The 13,643-nt window shown below is 44.2% G+C and overlaps 1 non-coding gene across 1 annotated transcript; it reads right to left on the reverse strand.

Moving 5' to 3' along the window:
* Positions 1-9,971: 9,971 nt before the first annotated feature.
* Positions 9,972-10,043, reverse strand: TRNAE-UUC (transfer RNA glutamic acid (anticodon UUC)). The gene has a single exon. It is a non-coding gene; the product is annotated as a tRNA-Glu (tRNA).
* Between the last annotated feature and the right edge of the window lie 3,600 nt (positions 10,044-13,643).

Raw genomic sequence — 13,643 nt, forward strand, 5'->3', positions numbered from 1 at the left:
AAGTAAGGCGGGGTGAGGCAGGATGTGAGGTGAGGCAGGGTTTGAGAGTAGCAGGGTGAGGCAGGGTGAGGGGACAGGCAGCACCCTAATGTGAACAGAGTCAGCAACGTGAACATATGAGGTGTGCTGTTACCACCCTTCTCACGCCACCCTGACACACACACACACACACACACACACACACACTAATAGAGACATAAATTATATACACATATTTAAATACACACACTCAGTAATAGAGACATGCAACACAAATACCTACCTACACACACACACACACACACACACACACACACACACACTAATAGAGACATAAATTATATACACATATTTAAATACACACACTCAGTAATAGGGAGATGCAACACAAATACCAACACACACACACACACACACACACACACACACACACACACACACACACACACACACACACACACACACACACACACACACACACACACACACACACAAGCAGGGCCAAACACGCAGATGCAATAAAGTAAATAAAATATAAGGCACAAGAAAACCACCACCTTCCGCTGATGTTGATAAGATCCAAGCATACAAGCATGTGTGTGTGTGTGTGTGTGTGTGTGTGTGTGTGTGTGTGAGGGTGGACTTAAGAACGCTGATAGAGCAATAAAGGCTATTTCTGCATCCCCTTCCTCCATGTCTCTATATTTCCTCAGACTACACCACAGAGAAGTCAGGCGGTACTTCCTTGAACACAATCGTCGTCTGGACATATCCATCATCTCCCTCGGGCAGAGTGGGTGTTCACGTGTATTGGAGTATGTTTAGAGGTATAACTATGTCTCGATGTATATTTATGTGATGTATTTGCAGTGTGTTTTGTGTGTGTGTGTGTGTGTGTGTGTGTGGTTTATGTGCTTGCTTGTTCTTATGTTTGTTTGTACATTTAAAGTTCCGGGCATAATGTAAAATCGAATCTCCTTATAACTCTAAATAATACGACATTGAACATTGACTTTCGAATTTTTAGTATTGCGATCTTCGGAATACAACCAACATCTCTGAATATTGCGTGCGAGTTTCATTATGGTTGGGCTGAAGCTGGATTGTTATGACTGTCAATAATTATGGTGTCTGGCTATAGATAGATAAAATTGGCCATACTTAGAATTGGCTATAGATAGAATTGGCCAAGATAGATAGATAGTGGCCATCATAGACAAACCAGGCCATAAATAGATAGCACTGGCCATAGATAGATAAAAGTGTATATGTGTTTGGTGTATGTATAAACGTGTATGCTCGCTCTTTCCCCCCAGCTCTGAATATAAATACGAGATTCCAGACGCCCATTTTTCACTGCCCTCAAAATACTACTGCTTGGACAACATAAGGTCTCCCCAGCACCTTTCTTGAGTCTCCCAGGTGTTGTTTTTCTCACACAATGAAGTAAATGATGAGTGTGGAATGTTGTGTGTGTGGGGGTGGGGTTCTTGTGTGTGTGTGTGTGTGTGTGTGTGTGTGTGTGTGTGTGTGTGTGTGTGTGTGTGTGTGTGTGTGTGTGTGTGTGTGAGGACATATGCGTGCGTGTCAGGTTTAGTGTGCATGTCAGTGTCCCATATCGTGTTCGTGGCGCAAAATCCCTCACTCTCTACCCCACTTTACTTCACCACACACCTCGCCTCCCTCACCTCTGCCACACCTCACTCACCACACCCTTCACACTCCATCACACCTCTGTTACTTAGCTGCCTCACACACACACACACACACACACACACACACACACACACACACACACACACACACACACACACACACACACATTAAACCCTGCTTCCACCACATCCCATTTCCACATCTCATCTTCACTATACCTCTCCACACACCACTCTCATCTCATCACCATCACACACCTCACCACCCCTTCACAATACAGCCTCACCTCCTACCCTCTTACAGGACAACCCCATCTCTCTCTACATCACCTCATAACAAAAAATAATAATAATAATAAATAAATAAACAACAGAAATTTCAGCATCGTAATCACTCACCTCCTTGGCCCATGAAGCTGAGGGTAGAAATTTTGCAGCGCGGAGGAGTCAGACAAGTGTATTACTGAATCTTCAAATGCTCTCACTATCCTTCAGTTATCCCTACTTTGTCACATAGTATCCTCACACTTCCTCAAGCTTCCCCACTATGTTCAATTTTATTCTGTCTGCCAGTCTTCCTCAGTCTTCCTTGTTCTTTCTCACATTTTCATATCTCTGTTTTCCGTCTTCTGTTTTTTTTTTTCCTCACACATAGTAACATCCAGAATAGATGCTGGTTACCCAACAGCTGTAAAATACGGTAAGAGGTAGGTGTGCCAAGAGAAACAGCACAGCATTCCACAGTTTCACGTGATGTCCAGGTGTCACACACGCGTTGAATCGAGCCAAGACACTGAGTACCAGGGTTCACGTTGCTTCTAAACTCCGAAACAGTTTGGTTCATGTGGTTCGGATCCAATATGCAGTAAACAAGACAAAAAATGTAGATGAGACAAGAGAAATATCACGGCATTCCACAGTTATACTCGATATTTTGATGCCACAGACTCAGGGAATTGAACCGAGACACCCAGATCAGTTTTCTGGTTGGCACAGTAGACTTCATAGCATATTTTAAGTAGGAATTTATTTTGCTTAATACACCCTACCATTATCGTGTAGTGTATTTGCCATTTTAACATCGACATAGTTTGCATCAGTGACAAACAAGAGAATTATCAAGGTGTAAAATGCAAAATAAATCACAGAGAAAGAGATGTTACGAAAGCCACAAAACCAACGAGATTACAGTCTTCAGTGCCAAGGATTCGGATCAGGTCGAAGCTCCGAAGCAAGTCGTTTCGCCTGGTTTGCCTTCCCGATTGCGACGCGGCTAAAATGAAGGGGGACTTGATTGTTATGACCCTCCTGCCCCCTTCTCGCCTTGCCACCTCTGCCATTACCGTCACCTCCATCACCACGCCCCCATACTTACACTCCTCCCCCCTAACCCCACCTCATTTCAGACCTCCATCCCTCCCCTGGCCTTCCCCCTCCCCTGCTTCAGGTCCCCATTCCCCACTACCGTATTCGATCCCCCCCCTCACTTTAAACTTCACTCCTCCTGTACCCCTTTCCCTCCTTACTTCATCTCCTACTTTCCTTCTGTCTTGACACCCCCCCCCCTCCACTGCAGTATGCCCCTCTTCCCCCCATCCTTCACTCACCCACCCCTCCTCTATCCTACCTCCTCCTCTTCCCTACCCAGACCCCTGCAACCCTTACCCTCCCTGCCCTTCTCGACTTCAGTGCTTCCACCTACACATGGGGAGGCGGTGGTGTAATGGTTAGCACATCGAACCCACAAATGGAAAAACCCAGGTTTTATTTCCAGGTAGGTCAGACTGATAGATAAATTTGGTTTCTCCCATGTTCTTTCTTTACCATTGCTGCTGTTCCCTCGAGATTGTATTATTCACTTTAAGAGGGATTTCCAGCTGCAACAATTAGGCATATAGCTTTCATTAGCTGAATAAAATCGTCTGGTGGTAGCGAGAATAAACATGTCCTTGGGCTGATGGGGTTATGTGAAATGTGTCCCGGCATCTCGAAATGATTGGACCTTGAGTTTTTTTAATTAACTTTTTTCTGGATATGATAACTTTTTGCATGTTTTCAGCCTTTGGTTCCTTCTTCCTGGATAAAAAAAAAAAAGGGCCACTTAACTCACCACGAACGTATCTACACCACAAAAGTAACACGTTCGTCTATTTTTTTTTTTTCCGACGCTCTTATTGGCGGAGGGAATCCTAAGGTGTTCCAGGTACACTAATGATGACCTTTCTCAGCGGGTTATAGAGACAGGTGCAAATTACACTGATACACCTGTGGATGGCACGTAAAAAGGGGGGATATGCAGAGTACAACGATATTATAATGCCTTCCAGGAACACCTTTCGAGACTGGAATAAAACACACACACACACACACACACACACACACACACACACACACACACACACACACACACACACACACACACACACACACACACACACACACACACACAAATAGGAGGAAGAAAGTAAGACATTTTTCACCTCCCACTTCACACTCTTCTCCCTCCCCGACCCCCTCAGGGTATGCATTACAGCTTAACCCCTTACCGCACTATTATCCGGGTGGGGGGGAGGGGGGAGGGGGACATTTAAATAGGAGGGAGCATTTAAGCAGGAGAGAAATTTAAGTAGGAGGGAGCATTTAAGTTGGAGGAGGGATTTAAGTAAAAGGGAATATGTAAGTAGGAGGGAGCATTGAAGTAGGAGGAGCATTTAAGTAGGAGGGAGCATTGCAGTAGGAGGGGCATTTAAGAAGGAGATAAACTTAAGTAGGAGGGAGCATTTAAGTAGGAGGGAGTATTTAAGTAGGAGTTGCACCCCACATATAGGCGAATAAGACCCCATTTACAAAGTCATCAAGGGAGCATAATAAAAAACGTAGCACAGGGTCGGTTTAACACACCCAGTCTCTGAGAAGCTGATTTTGCAAGGAGAATAATGCGCCTTTGACAGATCACAAGAATAAGTTTAAGACGACTTGGATGCTTAGAGATGAAAGGCACTCTCTCTCTCTCTCTCTTTCTCTCTCTCTCTCTCTCTCTCTCTCTCTCTCTCTCTCTCTCTCTCTCTCTCTCTCTCTCTTGCCCAAGCGGAAAATAGAAAAAAAAACAGCATCCAGGTTTGTTATAGACTTACCCCGCTCTTTAAATAATTGTTGTGGCGGACGCTGTGAGAAGCAGGTGGAAAAGTGGAGTGTGGCACGTAGGAGGATTGCTGAACCTCAGGGAACGGGTTGTTAAGCCTGTGCACAGAGTCGGACACTTGGAAAAGAAAAAGTATGAGTGGACACAACCTCTGGATTTTGTTGATGGTGAGTGTGTGTGTGTGTGTGTGTGTGTGTGTGTGTGTGTGTGTGTGTGTGTGTGTGTGTGTGTGTGTGTCTCCATAACTTATTCATACAAAAATCCCTCACTCTCCTTTTTCTTTCATCCCTCACTCTTGCCTGTGTTCTCGCATTCCCTTTACTACGTGCAGTGGAAAAAGAAAGTAAAGTCAAAAATAAAACCACAGCTACTCTCGCTTGTCCCATACATTCTGGAACAAAGGATGAAAAGCTTTGGAAAGACGAAAAGCCCTGGGACAACCATCGTGCCTCAGAAATTGCTAGAATGACACAGAAGGATATGAGGACAAAGAGAAGGACTTGCTAAGGATGTGGGATGGATGTTGATGCTGAGAGAGAGAGAGAGAGAGAGAGAGAGAGATTATGAAGTCTTGAAATACTCTACAGCTCCTCAAAATTGCCCCTGAAGGTACCTGCAAAAACTGATGGGCAAATGGAAGGAAAGAATGAGATGTGGAGATGTGTTGTTCCTGTTTATAATGTCTTCCTCTTCCTGTTTCCTGGTACAAATTATGTTGGGAAATAGTATTGTGATGATGATGATGATGATGATGATGATGATGTTGATGTGGAGGAGGAGGAGGAGGAGGTGAATGATGATGATGATGATGATGATAGAAATAACAGAGAGGAATATTTTGAGACAGTTCGGCCACATAAAACACTGGAAAACAGTCTAATGTTAGAAATGTCTGTCGATTGAAATAGAGGGACGAATGGGTAATGGAAGGGGGTAGTGTACAGCCACGTTCATAAGTTTCGATACACCTGGATACACTTGCTCTCCAGGGGTGTAATGTAATGCCCACTGATGGAGGGATGTGTAACTTTTTCCCCTTCCTACCTGATGTGCTGATGATTTTGTGCACCTGTGAGTCCTTTTCTTTCACCATTTAATTAGCAACGTTTACCTGTCAGTTTCTTTCGTGGTACTTCCTCGGTGTGGATCGTGAGACCTTTTGAAGTGCTGCGGTACTGCTTGTCCTTGTCACTTATGGTCTCTCTCCTCTCTCTCTCTCTCTCTCTCTCTCTCTCTCTCTCTCTCTCTCTCTCTCTCTCTCTCTCTCTGCTCCTCTCTCTCTCTCTCTCCCCCTGCTCCTCTCCCCCTCCTCTCTGATAAGCATGTTGGCTTCTTTACGAGACCAAATTAGAGTGTGTAGTTTTTAAGTCCAATGCTACAGTACCTTGTTGGGGTTATTATTGTAGTGGGAGGGGGAGTGGGAGGGGGAGTGGGAGGGGGAGTGGGAGAGGGAGTGGAAGGGAGCAGAAGGGGCGTTGAGGGAGTAGGGAGTTGAGGGAGAGGTGGTGGAGGAATTTTGGGAGTTGGGGAGATGGAAAGGAAGAGGGTATATGAGGGTTGGAAATGAGGAGAGAGAGAGAGAGAGAGAGAGACTGCCTGACGGTCAAAGAAATCAAATAAGCAACCCAGAATGATTTATGTCTGATGTTAGTTGGCGGTCAGATAGATAGATACACAGGTAGATAAGTAGATAGACAGGCAGACACACAGATAGATAGATAGGTAGATAGATAGATTGATAGGTAGGTAGATAGACAGAGAGACACGCAGTTAACATAGAATGATTAAGAAATAGATAAGTTGTTACATAAAGAGGACTGGAAGAGAGAATGATTTATCTCTCTTTAATGGAGGGAAGAAGTGTTGTAATCAGGAGGAGGAGGGTGGGGAGGGGGGAAGAAGGGAGGAAACGAGGAGGTGGAGGGGGGAGGAGAGTGGAGGGAGGAGAATGGGGGAAGGCGGAGGGACGAGGAGGAGGAGGCGTTAAGAAGAGGTGGCCATAAACGTTTCAGTCTGCAACGTTTATACCGGGAGCCGAATGGAAACGTTATTACCCCCCTTTCACTACGACAGGTCCTAAAAAATTAGTGCCCCGCCGATTCCCCCGTGTTTAGAGAAGGAAGACAAGGAACTAAAAAAATGTAAAAAAAAAAATAATGTTACTGAAAAGGGAGAGAAATGGCTGGAGGTCTTGGGTGATTGTATAGATGCATTGGTTGGTAGGTAGGTAGGTAGGTAGGTAGGTAAGTATGTAGACATGGTAGGAGAAAAGAGAGAGAGAGAGAGAGAGAGAGAGAGAGAGAGAGAGAGATACATTACACAGATACACAGGATAATAAGAAAGCAGTGGAGGGAAAAAAAAAAAAAGGAAGGAAAGATGTTTTACTTTATAATGGGGAAAAGGAGAGGTGGAGAAGGGGGGGTAATCAGGAGGGGGCGGGAGGGGAGTGGGGGAAGTTCAGGGGGTCGGTGTGTATAAGAGGCGACCGCAAACGTTTCGCAAATTCGCAACGTTTACACCGCAAGCCGACGCGATACGAGCCCGAGGGAAATGAGGTGAAAAATAGAGAAGCGAGATTTACGGTAATGACGCAAAAAGAGGCACCGGAAAATAAGGCGACTGTTGAGCAGAGTGTGTGTGTGTGTGTGTGTGTGTGTGTGTGTGTGTGTGTGTGTGTGTGTGTGTGTGTGTGTGTGTGTGTGCGCAAGTCATTTGGTGCCTGAAAAATGATGATGATGATGATGATGATGATGATGGTGATGTTGATGATGGTGATGATGATGATGATGATGATGGTGGTGGTGGTGGTTTTGATATATATATATGGTCTTTTTCATTTTCAGGCATTCGTTCGGCGTCACTGATCTTTTGGTGACCCGCCTTGCTCTGCCTCTCCCACCTACTCCAACCTCCAGTCAAAATAGTTGGACTGAGGAAGCCCCATGGAAGCCCCTGTGAAACCCGCTGAGGCTGGCAGATACTGGGAGGGTGAGTGTTATAATCATTGATTGTCTGTTTGTAATTCGTAGGATGGGATTGATGGAGTGAAGAGGTGGGTGAGAGAGGGGGGTGTAAGCTGGGGAAAGGGCATGGAAATGGCAGGGGACAGGACGACGTGAGGCGATTTTTTGTGGCCACCCTTTACGGGATTAGGGCGTCTGGCTGTTGATAGATGGGCAGATAGATAGACAGTTTCATTAGACACAGCCAACAAATGGAATGTCGAGAAGAAGACTCATACGAACATACATCCGAAGTACATTAAATGGGATTGGCTAAAAACTATATTGATATTATTGTTATTTTTTCCGTCATTATCACTATTACCTGGTCTGTAAGGGTAACACCAGAAAATAGGAGAAAGCAACCTCATTTAATCATGTTCACTCTTACATCTGTTATATATGTAATGATCCACAGAATGCAGTTCTGAACCATCCACAACCAGACCCCGCCCATTTACAGTCTACCCCAGTCACTTTGCTTGATACCTGTTATAGATAATTGGCAGGAAATCATTGCCCCATAAACCACTTCATTCCAATACGTTTTATTCCATACACACCACTAGCCCTCCGGAATGCTCAGACCCCTCTCTCTAACTCATAATCTCTCCGCACACAATCCCGCAACATTTTCCATGGCCTCCCCTTTCTCTCCTTCCATCCACTTCTGATCTTTACCCCTTTATAAATATCTTGCCTTTAATTCCCTCCATATGGCCAAACCACTTTAATGTACCTTGGTCATCCATTTTTCAGTACAGTACGTCTTCTGCCACAACTTTTCCACAGTGTCACTCTGTCTCATCAAACCATCTCATCCCACATACAAGCCTAGATACTGCGTTTCCAGCACTTCATCCTGCTTTGGTCCCTAGTATTTCTGCCCTCACCTCTAATCCACACAGCAGTAATTATCCCTTCATATGTCCCCATCTTCACCTGGACAGACACCAATATTTCCTTACATGCACTTCTAAGCGCCCCTAACTCTATTGTCCACTCTCCCATCTTACAATTTACATAAGGTCCCTGAGTTCCTTGTACTGCAATTTCTATCCACAAATACTTAAAACACTTAACTTCCTCCATTTCCTCCCCATGCAGACTTACTCGGAAATAATTTTACGCTGTCTCCCCGTTATATTTGACCTCATTACTTTTTGTTGCTATCTCTCACTACCTCGTACTTTCACAAACTCAGCCAAACTCTGTGATCAGGTCTCTATCATCTGCAAATAAGTGGTTTATTCCCCAATCTTCCCCTTTCTCTGCATCCCTTAAATATGCCTCTCTTCCTTGTGCTCTCAAAGTCATGTAATAACATCTGTTGTCGACGCGGGTACTGCACGATATAAGAGTACACTGTTAAAACTCCCAATTACAGTGACGCTAATTGGAGTAGCCAGGGACGCAAGACAAACTCTCCCTCTCTTCCTCCCTCCCTTTCCCCCTCTCTCCCTCCCTATCTTTTCCCCTTTATCTCTCCTTCCCTTTCCCACTCTCTCCCTCCCTTCCCTCTTCATCCCCGACCAATCACACAGCCACCACACCACGGCAAACACAATCACCTGCACCCAATCTAGGAGGGCCGGGCCACTGCCATTACGTGATTTGGTCCGCCCTGCAAAATACACTCTTCATTAGGCCCACATTTGCACACACAACATTTAGCTCAACCGACAGTCACAAAAAATGAACAGAGTACACGGTGGAGGTATAAAAAACGCTGTGTGTGTCTGTCATGTGGATGTATGTATGTAAAGCGGAGTTAATTGTGAACAGGAGGGGTTTAAAAATGGCGGTCTGTGGGAAGGGGCAATTAAACTGTGGACGGACGGTGGTGGGGTTTTGTTGGGTTTAGTTGTGCCCTTGCTTTATCCACCATACCGACCCTCTCACTCTTTATATACTGTATATATATATATATATATATATATATATATATATATATATATATATATATATATATATATATAATATATATATATATATAGATAGATAGATAGATAGATAGATATATAATGTATGTATGTGTGTGTGATGTATGTATGTATGTGTGTGTGTGTGTGTGTGTGTGTGTGTGTGTGTGTGTTACAAACAGGAACGTCACTAAAAAGGTAAGACATTCATCTGGTAGTCTAAGCGATGAGGTCGACATGCTATGCAGCCTTTATTCCCATCAAAACATCTTCCCATGCCGGGAATCGAACCCGGGCCTCCTGGGTGAAAGCCAGGTATCCTAGCCACTAGACCACATGGGAGATAGTGATGTAGTGCTTTAACCTATAGATATATTTATATCGTTATTCATTATACCACTTCCTTGATTCCACCACACAGATACGACAGACAGACCCTCATAGCCAGACTCAAGTAAGACCTTTGTAGTGAAGGCTGTGTAGGACAAAATTCTCTCTCTCTCTCTCTCTCTCTCTCTCTCTCTCTCTCTCTCTCTCTCTCTCTCTCTCACTCAGTCGCCATTTTATCACTGACACGTAAACCCAAGAAAAGGAAAAAAATATATAACAGTGAGTCTCCCAACTTTAAAACTTAATCTCCATTTCTTATCTCTTATCTCCTCAAGGATTAACACTCAGTCAAGGAGGTCGCTCTTACAACTCACAATCTATCGGAATTTGCAACATATTTTACGGATTTTCTTTTTTTGTTTTTTAGTTGTCGAGATTCCGCACCATAATTTAAAAGATTTTCAAAAGTTTAAGAATTCGCGCCATAATGTAAAGATTGCCGCTGATAATTCCTACGGGTGTGTGTCGTGGATTTGGAGAGGTTTATGTGATGAGTGGATGGTTATGTCGTTCGTTTGGGTGGGAATTCTGTTTGTTGTTTCTACTTAAATTACAAGGGTTTACAGGAGAACTCTCTCTCTCTCTCTCTCTCTCTCTCTCTCTCTCTCTCTCTCTCTCTCTCTCTCTCTCTCTCACGGCACAACTATCAATCATTTGGACGTAATCGGGGCTTTTGCGAATATTAATAAATTTCTGGATATCGGTTGGCCAAATATTGAATGAAAATGGGGGAAAATAACCAGGCTCTTATCAATGCCCGTATCCCCCCTCCCTCCAGAAATGAGACGGGAGAGGGGGGGAAAGGGAGGGGGGTGAGCAGGAAAAAAAGAGGGGGACGAGAGAGGTGTGTGAGAGAGAGAGAGAGAGAGAGAGAGAGGGATAATATTTTCGACTATTATGGTGAATGATGATAAAACAGAATATCCTAGTTTTTATCAGTCTGCCCCCTCCCTCCCTCCCTTCCTCCCCAAAATGGGAGGGGGGGACGAAAGGAGAGGGGGCGAAAGGGGAAGGGGCGAAAGGGGAAGGGACGAAAGGGGAGGGGAGTAGAAAAGAAGGGGGAGAGGTGGTGATGATAACATGGCTGGCTAAATGTTGATTGAAAAATAAAACAAAATACAATAACCTATGCCCCCCCTCTCCCTCCACCCCCCCCAATAAAAGGTGTGGGGGAGCTGGGGGAGGGGAAATAAGGCAAAATATCCAGGTTTGTTATCAGTGCAGTCCCCTTGCCAAAAATAATAATAAAAAGATAAGAGGGAGGGGGAGGGGAGGGAGAAGAGGAGGGGTGGGGGGAGGGAGGTGGAGGGGGAGAGGGGATGAAATACGCTGCCAGGCTAATACTGAATGAGGGCAAAATACTACAGAGAGAGAGAGAGAGAGAGAGAGAGAGAGAGAGAGAGAGAGAAGGATAACACTGATTCTGATCGTTTTGAAACAGAAGGGACTGAGGGGGGGGGGAATCGAGCCGGAAATGGTCTAGATAACAGATTCGTAGATAAGGGATCGGGCCATTACGATAAGGTGTTGGATCCTCTACGGCAAGTGGGATTAGGGTATTGGGAGGAGGATCGAAGGGGAAGTATAAACGCCAGAATGTTTGGGTTAGATTTCAAGAGGAGCGGCGATTTCGAAGGGGGATTAAGATGGGATTTTAGGGTTCGAAGCGAGATTAAGAGGGGATTTAAGGTTCGAAGGGGGATTAAGAGGGGATTTAGGGTTCGTAAGGGGATTAAGAGGGGATTTAGAGTTCGAAGGGGGATTAAAAAGAGGGGATTTAGGGCTGAAAGGGGATTTAGAGGGGATCTAGGGTTCGACGGGGAGTAAGAGGGGATTTAGTGTTTTAGGCGTTCTTTTAGGGGATTTACTAGGGGTTTCAGGATTCGAAGGGATTTTCAAAGGTGATTACAAGGGAATTTAGATTTTTCAACAGCGATTACAAGTGGATATTGGTTTTTGAAGGGAATTACAAGGGGATTTAGGTTTTAGAGGGGGATTACAAGAGGAATTTAGGTTTTTAAGGGGGATTACAAGGGATTTAGATTTTCAAAGGGGATAACAAGGGGGATTTAGATTTTTCAAAGGGGATTAAAAGAGGATTTAGGTTTTTTAAGGGGGTTACAAGGGGGATTTAGATTTTTCAAGAGGGATTACAGAGGGATTTAGTTTTTTATGGGGGATTAGAAGGAGGATTTATTTTTTGAAGGGGATTACAAGTTTTTTCAAAGGGGATTTTTGCATATATTTTGTAGGATTTTTTTTGACAGCACGTCCATGGATTTCGTCATTCTTATACAAAAAGGATATTATCGTTTTTTTTCTTTTATAATTTCTCTCTCTCTCTCTCTCTCTCTCTCTCTCTCTCTCTCTCTCTCTCTCTCTCTCTTTTTCTCTCTCTCCGGCTTTATTTATTTTCTTGATGCATTTCTCATACCAAATAAAGCTAATCGCCCTACTGTCAAATTAATAACGCAATAAATAAATAAATGAAAAGTGAAAGGATGGTAGGGTAATAGGATCATCGACACTAACAAGGTATTATAAACAGGATCGAACCCTCTTTGTGGCCTCTGATGTGGTTTCCTAAGCGATCCAGTCCTCTAAAAACCAACTGCAAATTGGACTGATATTGTGTGCTTTCGGGGAGGATTCTGTGTGTGTGTGAGGTTGTTGTGGGAGAGTGTGTCATTGTTGTATTAGGCTGTATGAGGTTGTATTGCGGTTGTATGAGGTTGTGTAGGGGTTGTATGAGGTTGTATGTGTCTGTATATGGTGAGTGTGAGGGTGTATGAGATGGTGTGAGGGTGTATGAGGTGGTGTGAGGGTGTGTGAGGGTATATGAGGGTGTATGAGGTGATACAAAGGAGTTCAAAGGAATACAAAGAAAAGCAAGCAGGAACAGAGCTAAGAGTGCAAGGGCTGTGCACGTATCATTCCCTGTTTCATTCCCTTCTCTTTCCCCTCTCCTTTCCTCTCTCTTCTCCTTTCTTCCCCTCACTCTTCCCCTCTCTTTCCCCCAATTCTTTCTCCTCTCTTTTGTCCCTCTCTTTCCCTCTGTTTTCCTCTTTAGTTTTACAGTCTGCTTTCTCTGTGCTCTTATATTTATCCCTCTTTTCCCTTCTCTTTTTCCCTCTCTTTTCCATCCTCTTTTTATCTCAACATCTTTTTTTTTATGCCTATTCCTTTTTCCTTTCCTACTTGCATTTCTCTCTCCCCTATTTTCCCCTCTACTCATATTTCTCCCCTCTTCCCCTCTACTCGCCGTTCTCCCCTCCTTCTCCCCTCTCCCCCTCCACTCATCTTTCTCCCCTCTTTCCCCTATCATTCTCACGTCACCATCACACTTTCCACCTCTTTCCATTCCCCTATTGATCATCTTTTTCCTCCCCTTCTTCTCTCCTTTTCCCCTTCTTTATATAATCACATTTTCCCCTCCTTCCCTCTCTCTTTTTCCCCCCTTTTCCTTCCTTTTCGTTTTTCTCATTATATTTTGTTCATTTTCTTTTCACCTTCGTTTTAATTCTTTTTCGTTCACTATCCTTTTCTTATTAT

This window comes from Coenobita brevimanus, chromosome 91 (assembly GCF_032717465.1).
Source record: "Coenobita brevimanus isolate Jiangsu-jjx chromosome 91, ASM3271746v2, whole genome shotgun sequence".
Lineage (NCBI taxonomy): Eukaryota > Metazoa > Arthropoda > Malacostraca > Decapoda > Coenobitidae > Coenobita > Coenobita brevimanus.